Below are 16,349 nucleotides of genomic sequence, written 5' to 3'. Positions count from 1 at the left end.
AGAGTGCAATGACCTTTAACAGGCAGCTTTAAAGAACTGGCCAAGTCTAAAATTACCAACGAACCCAACCCAATCCCATCTCCTTCCCCAGACAACGCTGCTGCCCCTGGCAGCCCCCCCCCCAGACCCATTTCCCTTCCCCTTTGGGACCAGCCATTGCTCAGCCCCCACCATCCCACAGGGGAGAACTCTGAGGGACACAACGCCTGGCACATGTGGAATGGGGGCTTGCTGCTTTATTTTGCCACCTCCACTGGTGACAGACTCTTTGCAAAGCCACCTGGCACTGTGCTGGACAGCCACGCTGATCAATGCCCCTGAGCCCCAAATGCACGGGCTGCTGCCCGCCAGCCCTCGGTCACCACGAGCTACGCAGACCTGTGGCTGGGGAGGACTCGGGACAGCAGCACGTGCAAAGTTTCAACATCGGATGCTGTAAACAGAGAAGTATTTGTGTGTGTTGAGGAGTAACACAGCCCATAGCTGTGTGCTGACCTCTGATCGCAGCCACCATTTATCATCGCGCCGCAGCAGGACGAGAGTATTTCTATTGCCTTGTTGCCAAAGACAAAACAGGAATGGCCCTGTCCAGGGCTGGATGTGGACCCTCTCGCGGGAGGGCTCAGCCCCAGCTGTGCAGGCTTGCGAGCACCATGTGCCTGTGAGCTCCTGCTGCACTTCCCCTGGTGTAAGTTTTATTGGCGCAAAGCAGCTGCTGCTCTGACTCCAAGAAGCATCAGCCCTCACTGCTGCAAGAGACCCCGGCGCCCCAAAACACCCCTGTCCCATGGGGCCCAGGGGCTTGTTCCCTGGCTGCCAGCCCTGCACCCCACCTCGCAGGATGCTGAATACCAGAGAAGAGTTGGAGCAGGAGGTGACCCCCTGATGTTCAGCAGTGAGTGAATGCCGCAGAGCAGAAAGGAGAGGGAAGGAGCAGGAGTTGGTTTCAACTCTCAACTTTGCTGTATAATGTAATTATTAATCAGGCTTGTCCTGAATTCACTGTGTCATAGCAGAGGATTAGGAGTCATGCACGAATTCAGGCCAAGAAGGTTTACAATCCAAAGGATTTATCCGCCTTGCAAAAATAAATAAAACACCAGCCTCCTGACAGGGCTCCGCTGCCAATGAGCAGCTCAATAAATGACAACCTTCTCATTTTGCATTTTTAATTTGGGACATGCCTGTCACACTCCCTGGCTTGGGCTGTGCTCACTACTGCACTCAACATTGGGCTAAAACTACTTTGTTAGGAAGACCCACGTCCTGCTCCGGGTCTGCACTGCCCCTTCTGAGGCCAGAATGCCTTTCCCCTGAATTACAGTCTAACTGGTCAATTAGTTCAAGTGAAACATGAAGGTCTGGGGTTTTTTTTAAGTGAGTCTCAAGAAACAGAGAAACAGAAGGACAAGTTTCCTTCCTCTGTATCTCTCAAACCTATGGCTAGCACAACCTCTTCTCCCGCCTCCCCAGCGCAGAGCGGGGAAACAAGCAAATGAGGAGACCCCCAACTCCACTGGTGTCAGGGCACCCTGAAAATCCACTTGCCGCTGCCCAGGGTGCTAAAATGTCCCCAAGTCACATCCTCTCTGCATTGTTTCAATGGGGGGCACAGGGGTGCTCAAACAGTAATTTAGTTGCAATATCTCTCTCAACAAATTTCGGTGGCAACAAAAGTTTTCCGCTCAGCGCCTGCTTCTAGGACGCTCTTATCACTCGCCATCTTGCACGGTCCCTTTCAACAAGGTCTTAAAGCGCTTTATCTGCTCCATTTCCCGGTAGCGAAATATGATTGAAACGTTCTATTTCTGCTTGCCGGATTAAGGAGATGTTGCAAAACTGCACAAAAACCTGGCAGATGTAAGCAAGGTATTACGGCTGCTCGGGCTGTTAAGATCTGAGGGGAAAGATCAATATGTTTGAAGTTCTGCCTCCAGAAAGAGGGGGCGGGGGAGTGAAGGGCGTTAGAATACATCCCAGTGCTGCCCAAACTCTGTGCCAAAAGATAAACCATGCTTTATTATTCTGATATGAGGCTGGAACTGTGCTCATTTCTCCTACAAGCACATCAGCCAAAAAGGCGCCCATGGGGTGGAGAGCAGAGGCAAGCGGGAAAAGTGCCTTTTTTGTAAAAAGAAGCTTTTCCTCTTAATTCCCACTCAATGTCCCACTTGAAGTGCATGGAAACAAAGTCAACCAAAGCCTCCAGGTCATGAGATATCACTAGAAGATGTTCCTGCACATAGGGTGGCCCAGGGCAACGAGGATGCCCAGAGCAACAAGGACGCCCGTGGCGCAGAGTCCCAGGCCTGGATGCACCTTCCCGAGCGAGCCCCAGCACAGGGCTTTGGCAGGGGCTCTCCAGGCAGAATGCAAACCGAGCAGTGCCCCCTCCCCGCCCAGCACCGGCAAACAAAAGCCGGGCGAGAGGCCGGCCCCTCGCAAGCTGCCGGTAATTAAAAAGGCCTGTAAATGCCCCACAAAAAGCACTTCAAAGGGACGGCGACTCCAGCGAGACTGCGTGGTGTAAAAATTATGAGTTTTCCCCACAGGGTGCTCTGTGTGAAAAGGCCGGGCTCGGTGGCAAACGCTGATAACCACTGCTCGGGGATGCAGGGGCTTGGCAGAGCATCTCTGGGCGCAGGAGTTTGGGGGAGCATTGGGGGTGCGGGTACGGGTGCAGCCCTGGTACCTAAAGACCACTGCGAATGTCCCAATGCCACCACAAAGAAATCTCTGCTCTGCCTGCTTATAACCCTGGGTAAAACGGCCTTCTGCTGTCTTTACTTGAGGAACTCTTGTATCCCAGCCCCTCCCGGCCACCCCTTTTGGGAAGCAGGAGGAGATCCCCTTCCCCCCCCCCCCCCTCCACGCTGAACAAGACACATGGCTCTTGGCCATTTGATTACTTTTAAGTGTGTATTTTTCCCCTCAAACAGAGTGAATACAATGGTTAGGAAATTTGACAGAAAACTATTCCAAGCCATTTATTGCCTTAATGCGCACCTTTGTCCAACAGGCAGTTTTGACAGGAGCGATAAATTCCAAATTTATGTCAACAGAGCATATGTTGAACACCTCATTTCTGAGCTAAAGCGGCATGCTGCCCCATAAATCACCCTTCTGTTTGAAATGAAAGTAGATTACGGGCCCATGTTATTGAGCAGTTAGAGCCATAGTCATATAAATCAGAACTTTTAACTCCAGGCGATCCGTTCTGCAATTAACTAAAGGGCACTTTGTCATCTCCGGGCCAGGGCACAGCTTGGCAGGGTGGCCAGCTACCGAGGGAAGGCAAGAGCCCCTCGCTGCCGAGGAAAGGCACCAGTGCCTCACCAAGCAGCTGAGGTTCACTCGGGACCTGTTGGGGCAGCTAGCCCCAGGACAAAGCCTGGAGCAGGGTGTGGATGGAACACAGCCTGTCATGGGACATCCATGGCTGCAGGGCCTTGCGCATCCCTGCCCAAATCCTGCCCGATCCATGTTTTGGACAAGAAACAGTGGGCGAATCGGGAGGCTGTACGATACATGCAAAACAAGCCAGGCAGAAACATGCACGAGCGCGGTCCTCAGAGTCCTGCACTGACAGAAATCTGTACTTGGGGCTTCCACAGCGGTTTTGCTGCATCTCCCAGTGCCCATGCATCAGGCTGAGATCCTCAACCCACTGATTTCCCCCATCCATCCTCCTGCATTTCCCTGGTTTGCTCCCCTGCATCTCCCAGGAATGCCATGCCATGGGACAGGGGCTCCTGTGGGGATGTGGGGCTGGAAGATGCTGTGGGCAGTGGGACCAGAGGATGCTGTGGGGCTGGGGGCTGCTATGAGGGCTCAGCCCCGTGAGTGCTGGCAAAGGGTGCACGTGCGAGGGGCAACTCGCACCCATGGGAGCGTCAGAGCTATAAAAAGGTTCAGACACTAAGTATTTCCTTTCCTATAAAATATTCATTGCTGCGCACGAGTGCCAGGGCGAACAAACCTCCAGCGGTTCTAACTTTGTGCCGCAGCAATAACAGAGTTTTATGGGAGCCTTCGGATTTTATTGACGCTGGGCCATCACAGCGGCGCCCTGCCAGAGGGGCAGCTGCCAACCGGCACAGCCCCACACGGCACACACGACGCACTGAACATGGGGCAGGCAAAATGGGACCAGCACCACTTTGCATTCCTCAGAAATCCTCCCGGCCACCCCATTTTCACCAGTGTCTCCCTAGCCCAGGTAAATCGACACGAAATTGATTCATCCCCGATCTATTTTATCAAGATCAAGGCAGCCGTGCCACATCTCGTTTCCAGCGGGGACAGAGCAGGAAGCCAAGGTCAGCGGACACCAAGCAGCTGCAAACCCCACATTCTCCATCCTCTGACGCCAGCATCACACCTGAGCTGCCAAGAGGGTGATTTTTCCCCTGACGTGGCTATTTACAACACGTGGTGACTGATACCGGAGTGTGTGGGCCATGGTCCTGGTGGCTCGGCTCCTGCAGTCACTGCTCTGCCCTCAGCTCCCAGCCCGGCGGATTAAAATAGCAGGGAGAGCTATTAAGGGCACAGGGAAGGGGGAAGGGAGCTGAGACCTTCCTTTCACTTTAATAAATTAACAAGAAGAGAAAAAAAGAGCCCAACCAAAACCTGCCCTCAAACCACCACTGCAGCAAAAAATAAACAAATAAATCTTACAGGAGCTGGAAATAAAGATTTTACTATTTCTGAATGGTTTAATATAAAAAACCCCAAACAACCAACCAGGGGGAGGGGACAGCTATCAATAGACAGCACTGAAATTCCCTGCCTGTACAATATTTATACTTATCATGAGCTAATTTATGAGTTCAAACCAGATGCTGTGGAGTGACATCATTCCACACAATGCCAACACTTCCCCTTTGGAAAAAGCCACGGAAAGGATCCTACTGTCCTGCCTTACCTGACAAGAACCAGACCACAAACACCAAACCTACAATTCCAATCTTTTTTTAGAGTCTCCCACAACAAATGTGAACAAATGCTGCCAAAGGGCAGCGACTCTCAAAGTTCACTGCTGGCCCGAGCCAAGCATGTGCGGCAGCATCTCCCATCCGCTGCCCTCAGCATCCCACCGGAACGGTGCTTCCAGATCCACGGGCTGGGAAAAGACAAACTGCCCACAGCAAAAAGGCAGCACACAGATTTTTTTTGTTAAAACATATTCCAAGGCCCTAGTTTCACATCCATGTTCAATATTCATTATTGAGTGGAATTCCCCAGGAGAGAGCTTCGTCCATGTGAACAACCCCTCTGTGTGTCCCAGACCCCCAAGCAAGAGGGTCCACGGCCTCACACGAGGTGGGACAAGCAAGGATGGGAAACCATCAGCTGCACCCGAGGGGTGCAGCTGGCAGTGGGAAGTTTCCCCTGTCCGACACAGCAGGACCAGGGGGGCACAGATGCTGCCCCAAGTCGAGCTGGCTGGATCTGCGGCTTTCAAAAGGGGATTCAGAATGCAGCTCCTGCACAACTGACTGAAAGTCCACTGAGCGATGGTACTGGCTGTCAGCAGCTTCTGCCAGCCCAGGGATGGGCTCCACATCTCCGCTGCACCACCTGGACACTGGAGACTGATGCAAACAGTCCTGTGATTCCACGCTGTCACAGCGGGGCTGGAGCGCCGAGCACCGAGGGGTTAACGCGTGGCGATGCACGCGGCCCTGCTCGGAATAACCGGCGCTAATGCGCCGTCCAAAATCATCGTCCCCATTCTTCGGGCATCTGGTGACAGTGACGGGCTGAGCGCTGCGAGAGGAGCTGGCTGCTGTGCCGGGCAGCCTCGGCCCCGGGCTGCGCTGGGCATCGCGCTGAGCCAACGTGACACGGGTGTCAGAGGCGTCAGGACAGCACGGGGGAGCTGCCTCTTTTAAACCATACGAGATCTCGACAAAACAGCAAAGTGACCTTCGCGCTGAGTACATCTGCCGCAGCAGCAGCGGCGTGATTATGCAGATGTTTTGATTCCTAATTCAGAAATAATAAGCGGTTCACAGATTCCAAGTTTAAAAATATATTCATCATCTGGTTTCCGTAGCAGCACGTGTGCCATTGGAGCACCAGCAAAGTGCTGGCCTCGGCCACTCCTTCCTGCCGACCTTCAGGATGGTTGGGACACCTGGCTCTGAGCAGCCTGGCCCAGTGGAAGATGTCCCTGTCCATGGCAGGGGCTTGGAGCTGGATGAGCTTTAAGGGTCCTGCCAACCCGAACCATTCTGGGATTCTGTGACACGGGGAAAGCACTCAGCATGACGCATCGGATGCTTTCCAGAGACAACAGTCCTGGGATGGTCCAGGCAGCATCATCCTGCTGCTCCCCAGGGAAGGTGGAGCCTGTAGCTCCAAGGAAATGGCAGGAGTCCCCAGGGAGGCAAAAGCAGGGAGACAGGTGAAAGTGGATTAGCTATTGGGATGCTGGAGCATAGAGAAACTTAAATGAGGGGGAAAATTTTAGGGCAGGGAAATTTTGTTTTAATTTCCACTTTCGTGGATGACCCAGCCACAGGGCTAAGGCTGGACGTGCACCAGGAACAGGGTGGTACCCCAGAGCTGCCTCAGGGATAAGCTGGGATGGGCCTAGGAGCTGCTTTCCCGCATTGAGCTCCTCTTCAGGGAGTAGGAATAGCCCCCAGGTGCCAGATGGAATCAATCCACAGCTTGGCTGCTCTGTTCCATGAGGAGACTTGCTTCCTACCCCTCACCTCCCTATGGAGATGCTGACGATGCTGATGCCCCCTCCCTGGTGCATCCCTGGTTTCTGCCCCAGCTCACCCGCCTGGGAACTGCAGCCAGGAATGGGCACAAACCACAGAGAACAGAGAAATGCTGCCGCTCCCATGAGCGGCCTAGATCCTGAGGAGTTTTATAAGGTAATCAAATATGCAAGAGATTCAACAAACTAATTTCAAGCACACACCTGGGGTCCTCTGATAATGTCGGTTGTGCCTATACAGCGCAAGGATTAAAATTTCATAGAGTCATGATTTCATCAGTCGCTAAACTACAAAGGATTAATTAACAGCCAGGGAAGAGCTCATGGCTTGGAAATACAGTCTTAAGGAAAATATCTATCTTGGCTCTCCAGATGTCAGCATACAGACGAATAAAGCTTTGATGAAAACACTTTCTTATTATTAGCAACTCCAAAACATTGTGTTTTTGTAGCTAGAATTAAAGATGCCCGATTCCAACCTGCCACTGTGCATTGTCACATGCCTTTCTGGAGGGCTCCTGGGATGTGACTGTCTGGCATACACTGGGGTTTTATGCCCAGATTTTGGGGATGGACATGCCATGAGTCCAGCCATGAGTCTTGCCTTTGCTCCATGTACACTGCCTGCCCTGTGCTCACTGGCTTCCAGAGAGTCTCCCAAAGTATTCCTCATCCTGGCTGGGCTTCAGCACTTCGGGAAGAGAACAGACGATGGCCTCAGCACTGGCAGTACGAGTGGGGAGCAGCAGCACATCCCCCCTTCCCTGAGAAGATGAATTAGGGAGCTGTCAGCGAGGGACAGGCGCAGCAGCCGCGCTGCTGTACAGGGGCAGTGGAAGTGTCTTTGATTAATGAAACTGTAACGCTGGGCTGTTACACAGTCCTTCTCCGCCGGGAGAGATGCCCTGGGACAGGCTGGAAATGCCCTGCTCCACATGGACTCCCCAGACGCTTCTCCCAGCCCCAGACGGGTCTCCTCCCGTCCTCTGCCAGCGCCGCTACCCTTACCTTGTCTGCACCGCCTCCTCAGGAGTTCCCAGGGAGGACAAAGAACTAATTATTTCCAATTACAAGTTGGGAAGTGAACATTATGCACCTTGTCAAAGCAGCAAATTAATCTGTCTACACTGCACCGGGCTTTGGGGGAGCCCCAAGTGCCCAGGAACAGGAGGCAGCAGCAAGGGAAGCACCTCGGCACCTCAGGGGCTGGGGCCACTGCTGCCCACCCAACTGCAAAATCCCCCTCGGAAAACGTGTATTTTTGGGAGAGACGGGAAATGGGAAGTGCCAAAGGAGCTCGCGCAGCCTGAGCGGAGCCGTCGGCACGGCACGGCACGGCACGGCACGGCACGGCACGGCACGGCACGGCACGGCACGGCACGGCACGGCACGGCACGGCACGGCGCAGCACACGGGACTGCTCCGCATCCACCGTGCCCGAGCTGGCTTTGCTCCCAAAACCACACGGACATCAGCGCAGAGGGAGCGAGCGGCCGCTGGCTGGAATCGCGCTGGAAGCTGTCACCTCCCGGCAGAGCTGCGCGGGCAGATGCCGCCCGCCGCTGCAGGGCCCCGCACGGGGGACAGCGGCAGGGGCAGGCACCGGCAACGCTCCCCCGCAGTTTTAGCCTCCTGCACCGCTTCCAGCGCCGGCGCACCCGCAGGACGACGCTGCCTCAGCTCTCCGTAATTAGTTTTGCTCAGTGTACAACATGTTTTGCCGAAAAATAAATAAATACCTTCCGGGCGAGCCAAGCTCCGAGCGGGATGCCAGCACTGACAACACGCTCCACTCCCCCCGGCCCCCGCCAAAAGTACGCGGCGTCCCGAACCCGGGCGTTGCTGAGCCATCCTGGCACCGTGGGACCTCCCCAAGGAGGCTTGCTCACCATTAATCCATTTATGAGCAGCCTCACCCCCCTCCCCAACATGCACAACAGGTTCCATGCAAATTCGGGAGCTTTTAAATTATACCGTTAATGAAAGCAAATAAAGGCAGTTAAAAGGCAATTTGCTCAATTGGTGTTAATATTTAAGCACAGCATGTGCAAAAACGAGATCGCAGAATTTGGTTTTTCCATGAGAAAACTTTTGGTCCCGACTTTCCTCAAGAAAGGATGGATCACGCCAGTGAATGCTGTGCCTGGGATCAGGTCTGGAGCCCCCTCGGCAGCAGCCAGCCAGTCTGTTTGTTAAGGAGATGTCCCCTGTGTGCCCCAGCAGCTCCACAATCTCCATGACATTGGCAATTCCTCCTCTGGCAAGGAGCGCAACTGCCACCCCCTTGCATCCCCACAGACCTAGCGCCTTCCTGCAAACCTTTCCTGAGGGCAAAAACACAGGGACAGTGGGAGCTCTGAGCACCCCCTGTGCCTGTGGGACTTGAAACACTTGTGGCAACTGGAGCATGGGCAGGCAGAGGTGTCACGGGTGTCACTCCCAGCACTGCAGCCCCAGCTCAGCACGTCATTGTCACCACACGGAAAACCTCAACATGCTGGGAACGTGGTGGCCTTTGTGCCAGCAAACAGCAAGGACAAAGCACCATGAGCTGCCCTGGGATACCTGAGGCACAGCATCACTGCCAGGCACACTCTGGTCATTGCTTCCCGCACCCAGAGTGTGATGTTGGTGTTGTAACGGTAATAAATTCCTAAATAAAACTGGAAACAGTGACCCGGCACCAAATTATCCCAGGCAAAAGCGGCTGACGATGCCCTTCAGTGCAGCCCCACTCCTGGCCATGCTCTGGCTCAGGGGTTACGATGCTCTTGCATAAATGCGCTTTCAAAACAGGAGCTGCCAGTGAATGAGACCTCGATTTCTAATGGTTGGAAATATTTTGTACACTCTGCTGCTCCCTCTGTACCCCTTTGTCGGGGCTGAGGGCTGGCGGCTAAAGCGGGTACCAAAAGACCATCTGTAGCTCCTGTCTTTACAGAGAAGTTTAAATAGGGGGATGAATGAGCACAGGAATTAATGAATGATAAAGCCGTATGGTCCCAGTCAGCCTCCTACGCCGGGATGTGGCATTCAAACCCTCCCAGCCTTCTGCCACAAAGAGAGGTTTCTAAGCTACAAAAAAAAAGGGGGGGGGGGAGAAAGGAGCGGGCTGGGGGGGGGGGGTGGTGCACGCAAGTTTTTAACAACAAATGCAGTGACTTGCTTCCAGGTTCCCACCCGATTTCCCTGCGCCAGGCTGGGGGAAAGGCACGTGGGAGGGAAAATCAGGGGTTTCCCCAGAGCCACCTGCAATTCCCCTTTACAGTGAGGGAAGTGAGAGGAGCCAGGTCTGGGGCTCATCCCTGCGCTGGTTGCAGAGAGGGCACCCTGGGGTCTCACACCAGCAAGTGTGGGCAGATTTTGGATAAGATACATGGACTGACCATGCTGCATCCACCTGGCCAGCCTCTGCAGCATCCCCCCACCTCCTCCATTCAGGACAACTTAAAGATGCCTGGTAAAAACTAAGGAACCTGGAAAGGTTGAAGGGTGTTTCAGGTGAGGGGTCAAAGTGAGGGTGTGCACAGAAGCACATCCATTAGAAACCAGCTCTACCAAAACAAAGGTAAAAAAGGTAAACCCAAGACTTAAGAAACAGAAATGAAGGCTGCTCACCAGTGCCAGAGAAAAGATGCTCCAGCTCACGGTACAGTTGTCTGGAGACTAACAGGTGAGATCCAGGGAAAGACAAGGACATGGAGGGAATCACTGCCATTGCCTATGGAGGGCTCCTGACAGCCCAGGCACACTGACAAGGCAAACTCAGGATCAAACACCTCAGATCAGTTCAAATCCTGTCCAAGAATCGAGGTTGCTGAGAGGGAACGTCTGCCTCCAAAACAACCCAGAACAGGCAGAGGGAGTGTGGCGCAGTGCTGGAACACTACTTGTGTTTTAAAAGCTGTCATGTGTAAAGCATTAGTGGTTTTGAAATTGCATTCTCAAGTTAATTAAATGGACAATCTTTTGTACATAAAAAGTGAAAGCACACAATCAAAAGCTAGGGAAGAGGACGTGTCTCCTTGGAGCAGGGTGTTGCCTCCCCTTGCCCACTCTCCTGTTCCAAGTATCCCAAGGGAGCCACTGCCCTGGCGTGCCAGCACAATGCCAAGGAAGCTGTTTGGTCTGAACTGAAGCATTCAGCACCGCCAAACTCCACACCTGGGCACTGCACTGAGCCATCCCATGAGTCTGTTTTCCTACAGGAACCACACAAGCTCCATTCAGGGAATTCCTCTGTACAGGGACATTTTACTGGCTGATGGCAGGGTGAACACCCATGGCAGTTATCTCTGCTGCAGTAAAACACCGACCTTCAGTTTTAGGCAAGAGGTAATGTTCACCATCGATTAGATCCACCATAAGCTGTTGATAATTACTATTATCTCTGAGTCAATCTTGTGAGAGGTCAACAGTTTTATAAAAAACTTGCAAGCTGTATCTTTTACCTTCCAACTTCATATCTGGGTCAAAAGGTCAATTACTACAGCTTGCTGAGTTGGGATTTCAGAAAAAAATACCCGCTCCCACCCCAAAGCCCCACTGGAGCATGGGGGATGTGAGCAGGAACCCACCCTTGCACTAGCAAAGCACCCAAACTCTTGGGCTGGGAAGTCCAGGGGAAGAGTCCTCTCAAGTCAGGGCTATCCCCGTCCATGAGCTGAGCTGGGGCTGGCAGCTCACAGACTGAGCGGCTGGGGCACATCCTGAGCAGCAAAATGCAGCCAGTGGGTCCTCTGTGTCACTCTGGCAAATGCACGGTCCCTGCCCGGTGGCTCGTGGCACAGTGCTCTGAAGATGCCAAACCCCACCCGCAAAGCTCCGTGTGCGGGCAGCTGCCTCCCTGCCCCGGGTGCACAAAATGAGTGTTTAAACTCCTGGCCTCCGCTCCCACACCTACCCATGGAGGTGGCAAATGGAAGCAGGGCAGAAACCTTTGGAGGGGCTGGGAGGAGCCCCCAAAATGGATGAAGCTGTGACCCGTACTCTGATCCTACCTGCCTCCCTGTGCTCTGCATCACCAAAGACCATCGCTGCTGTTTTTTTACCCCCCTGACAGGATGCTGTCAGGCAGCTCTGGGCAATATTTTGCTTGGGGAGCAAAAAAATCCTTCGGTGCTGCTGCAGCCCCTCCCGTGAGCACAGCCCAGGCCCGCGGAGCATTGCTCAACTGCTCGGCAGGCAGGTGTCATAAACAAGCAGGCACATGGCAAACATATCGATTTCCCGGAGCTTATCGCGCAGCAACCGGTGCTCAGTTACCAGGCTACTTTAATATGTAATTTACTGCGAGAAGGGAGAGCGGGGCTGAGGGCGGCTGGAATATTTACTGTGGGATGGACGGGGAGGTGGAAGGTGTGAGCAGGAGGGAAGTGCGGTGTCTCCTGCCTCCAGCCTCCCTTAGTATTTTCTAACTATTAAAAAAACCCCAACCTCTCACTGCTGCAATGGAGTGTTTACACAGATGCCATTAATCTTCTTCTGCAACTGTTTACATTATGAAAATACAGTCTTAGCTGCCCATGCTCTACATCTCCTTCATTTCAATTCAGATGCTTAATTTCTGCCAAAACAGAGCCCACCAAAATTACCTCCACCCACTTCTGGTGCTCATCTTGCCTCACCATCTGAGAACTGCCTGTCAGTGCGGAGGGACCCCAGGTGGGAGACTGGAAAAGTGGGAGAGAGGTGGCATTTCAAAGGCTCCTCCCCCCAGCTTAGATGGGACCAGATGTGAAAGCCAGGACCAAAGCCCAGCCTGAGATAATGCTCCCACCCTGCATCCAGTCACCCACTGGGAGAAGGGATGCTTGCCCTGACTCAGCACCTTCACCTACCTGGGGAGGTGTTTGGCCAGCAAGCTGTCTCTCCAGTCCACCAGCAGGGTGGTTTTGGTGGGGAAGGAACCGTCCTATCTCCCTCCCGGCTCTGTCCTGCATCCCAAGGTACTTTGCAGATGTGACCCTCAGGGGAACCCTGGGATTCACAGGAGGTTGGTGTTTCCACAATATTTTAAAAATCCTTCTTGTACCATGCCTCTCAGTAGAACTTTTGGAATTTACAAGATAAATACTGGTAATTTGATTCTTATCTTCTTCAAATCCAATTCTAAGGCAATTCTGTGTAAAGGACACTAATTATAGCCCAAGGGGAAAGAAAAGGTAACCCATCAGCGAGAACATACTGGAAGTGTTTAAAGGGGTAACGTTTAAAGGGGTACAGGGCACTGAAAAGTTAAATAGATTTCAAATCAGCTCTTGCAAGAACAATAATACGTTGGGTGAGAATGATGCTCAGCACCATTGCTGCTCCCCAGCTGGTCCTTCCCGTGGGCAGCTCAGTGCTGCCCTGGAAGTGTCAGCAGCTGGGGCTGCATCCAGGTTCCTCCGCACATCCTTTTGGGACTGGCCACTCCAGAGCTGGGCTGGGACAGGCAGCAGTGCAGGGACAGCCCCATCTCTGTGCCAGACGGTCATGATGCTTTTCACCCTCATTTTCCCTGGCAATATTTACTAAGGAAAAGGCAAAGTTTATACACACAGGGGAAACTGACCAGCAACAGATACTGAAAATGACAAAACCATCACTCGTTAGCGCAAATATTATGGATTTTCCAAGAAACACCCCTAAACATGGGATATTCTGGCTGCAAAACTGTTGCTGTAGGACACGAAATACTCCAAATAATTCAGAAGGCAAAAGGTATAGAAAAAGAAGGCTCTTTTTTGTTTAATTCTTACTGCCTTTTATAAGGTGTCCCGATACAGACTAAACATGATTGGTGAATAGGAACGACATCTCTCTAATGCTGTTGGTTAAACTAGACAAACAGAAAACACCAGCTGGACAAGGATTGTTTTGAGAAAGGATAGTTGTTTACCAAGATTGTTTTGAGAAAAATCTTCCTTGAGAAACTTTTCCTTGGGAAAAGGTAGCAGGTGCTAAGCAGGCTAAAATCTCTCAGGCCCACACGAAACATGACTGGAGGCCAGGAGCCCCCACAGGCTCCAGCCACCAAATGTTTCTTGGTTCACTGCTGAAGAGCACCCTGAAGAGGAGGAGGAGGAGGAGGAGGATGGTGGGGAGAGCGCATCAACCACTGCCACCCGGCACAGCCTGAACATTACAGCTCCTATAAAATAATAAAACCCCAGTGCTGGGATGCAGAGTCAGGACGAGACAGAAGATAACGCAGGAAGAATCAAAGGGATTTGGCAATCCAAATGGAGTCCTGTTTAATGAGCAGTGCTACAGGCTGTCATTCCACAGGCATTAACATCCATCGTTACCATCCCTTCGAAGACGACACGGTTATTCCCTTTAACATGGTGACACTTGCAGCTAACTCATGTCTGACCCAGACAGCCAGGGCAGACACTGTGCGAGAGGTGACCAGAGGTAATTGAAAATACGCTTGCTGCAGACCGGAGCAGAAGGGCTGCCTCAGCAGCAACCCTCGGCACAACAGGTGACAGCGGTGGCACCTGGAGGATGACCATCACGGCACACGGTAAATCAGCACCTTGCTGAGGCAGCGTTGGGCTGCCCGGGGCACGAGGAGCAGCACAGCCACCGTCCCTGGAGCACACAGTCTCTGGAGCAGGAGGGCTGTGAGCAGCCTGGCTCGGGCGCACTTGGCTGCACACTGCATGCCACCTCCATGTGGTGACGATGGCAGGGCCCTTCCTCGACACACGGATCGCTGGCGGGAAGCTCGCCATGCACGGCCGCTTCGCTCACTTAGCAACAAAGGTGCTAATTAGGGAGAACAGGAGCGAGCTGTTCTCCACCTCCAGCCAGAGGAGGATGCATCACAGCTGCCAGCAGCAGCCCAGCCTTTGGTGCCACACCATGAGGACACGGCACTATGGGATACGGCGAAAAGCATCCCGAGTGTCGTCCTCAGGAGATGCCATCTCTGTGGCCCCTCAGTCAGCCCCCCAGGACCATGGTCCCCTCTTCTGCCACCCTCTTCCCATCTTCTGGGCAGGCAGAGGTGGACAGGTCTCTCTCCCAGTGCAAGGTCCGGTGTAAGCTCTCCTCCCAGTAATGCCTGCATCCTTAGCACACAACCCACCAGAGGCCCCTGCTCCCACCACCCACGTGCTGGCTGGTCGTGGCCTGTGCTCCAGGGCAGCCTGCCACAGATTCCACCCCGCTAAATAATGCATTGGGCAGTGCTCACTACTCCAAGGGAAGGATGACAAACATTTCTGCACTGCTTTAAGTTGTATTTGGTTCAACGCTGAGGGAAGAGCCACCTCCAGCCAAAGGGTCAGAGAAGCCAGAAATCAATACAAGCACTTGCCTCTGCATCCCGAGATCCCAGTGCCCCTCCCCAGAACCATGGGCAGGACTGGGCTGGGGGAATCCCACAGGCAGGTCTGGGGGCATCCCCTGGCAGCCCCGGTGCTGCCCCACTCTCAGGTACTGCTGACTCAGCGCCCTGCAGGCTGGGAGCTGCCAGTGGCCCAGTTCCCACCACAACACCCGCTTCCTGCAGCCCTGCCCTACACACAATCTTCCCCACAGCCCCAGAAATGCAAATCCCAAATTCCCCCAAAAAGCCCCGACCAAATGCTGCCCTCCAGCTAGGGTGATGACGAACTGAAAGGCCGGGGGAGGCATAACAAAGTCAGGAAAGCATTTCCCCATCCCTCACCCACAGAGGAAACAGGAAACTGGGAAGCAAACGCAATTGCTTTTCACTTTTCTTCCACTGGGAAGGTTTTCATCCAAGCTAAAATGTTTCTAAGATGATTCCTGCTACAGAGAAGCAAGTTTCCTGCCAGTTTCACTGCACACGCTGGTTCCCACCAAGGCAAAACGTGCAAGAGAAGGCAAGAGCAGTGTGGGCAGAGCTGCCCAAAGAGGCTTCACGTGTGACAAGAGCCTCTGGTCACTGCTCTTATTCACAGGAGTGCCCTGCCCTGGGCTTGGCACTTGGGATCTTTTCTACGAACAAGGGGAAGGAAGAAAGAGAAGAGGAAATCACCTCGTTCCCGGTAAAAATAGCAGAACGCCCTGGAGGGGGGGTGAGCAGGCGGGCCATACAGAGGGTTCCGGCTCTGAGCACCGTGCCATTTCGCAGAAAGGGGCCCCGGTGTGCGGGCTGGTGGCACTCTGCGGGGCCCCGACCACCCCACGGCAGAGAGGACCAGCCCGGTGCTGTGGCACACGTGGCAGCGTGGCCCGGCCGCCCAGCGCACGGTGCGCTGGTGGCGTGCAGGGTGGGCAGTGAGGTGGGAGTGCTGAACAGCACTGCTGCCTTCTCCCTCCCACGCAAAGGCCGTTCGCGTGTGCTGAGCAGCCGGCTGTGACTGCAGCCCGTGCCCAGCTGAGATAAGATCCGTCACCAGCGCTGCCTGTGGCAGCCCAGACGCACGCAGTCTGAGAGCCGTTGGCAGGGTCGCTGCACCGAGCGTCCCCTCTGCACATCCTCTCTGTGCATCCCCTCATCAGCGAGCCCTTTTCTGCCACGACTTGCACATCCTATTCCAGATCTTTGAGAATAGAACGGCTTAGGTTGGGAGAGACCTTAAAGCTCATCTCATTTCAATCCTTTGCCACGGGCAGGGACACCTTCCACTATCCCAGGTTGCTCCAAGCC

At 53.6% G+C, this 16,349-nt stretch overlaps 1 protein-coding gene across 3 annotated transcripts in view; it reads right to left on the bottom strand.

Moving 5' to 3' along the window:
- ZBTB16 (zinc finger and BTB domain containing 16) overlaps positions 1-16,349 on the bottom strand; it is a 54,666-nt gene that overhangs the window by 28,489 nt on the left and 9,828 nt on the right. The gene's annotated exons all lie outside the window — the stretch shown is intronic.

Source organism: Chamaea fasciata, unplaced genomic scaffold, assembly GCF_029207755.1.
Source record: "Chamaea fasciata isolate MVZ Bird 193981 ecotype frontalis unplaced genomic scaffold, bChaFas1.0.hap1 SCAF_24, whole genome shotgun sequence".
Taxonomy (NCBI): domain Eukaryota; kingdom Metazoa; phylum Chordata; class Aves; order Passeriformes; family Sylviidae; genus Chamaea; species Chamaea fasciata.
This window is presented reverse-complemented; position numbering and strand designations above follow the sequence as displayed.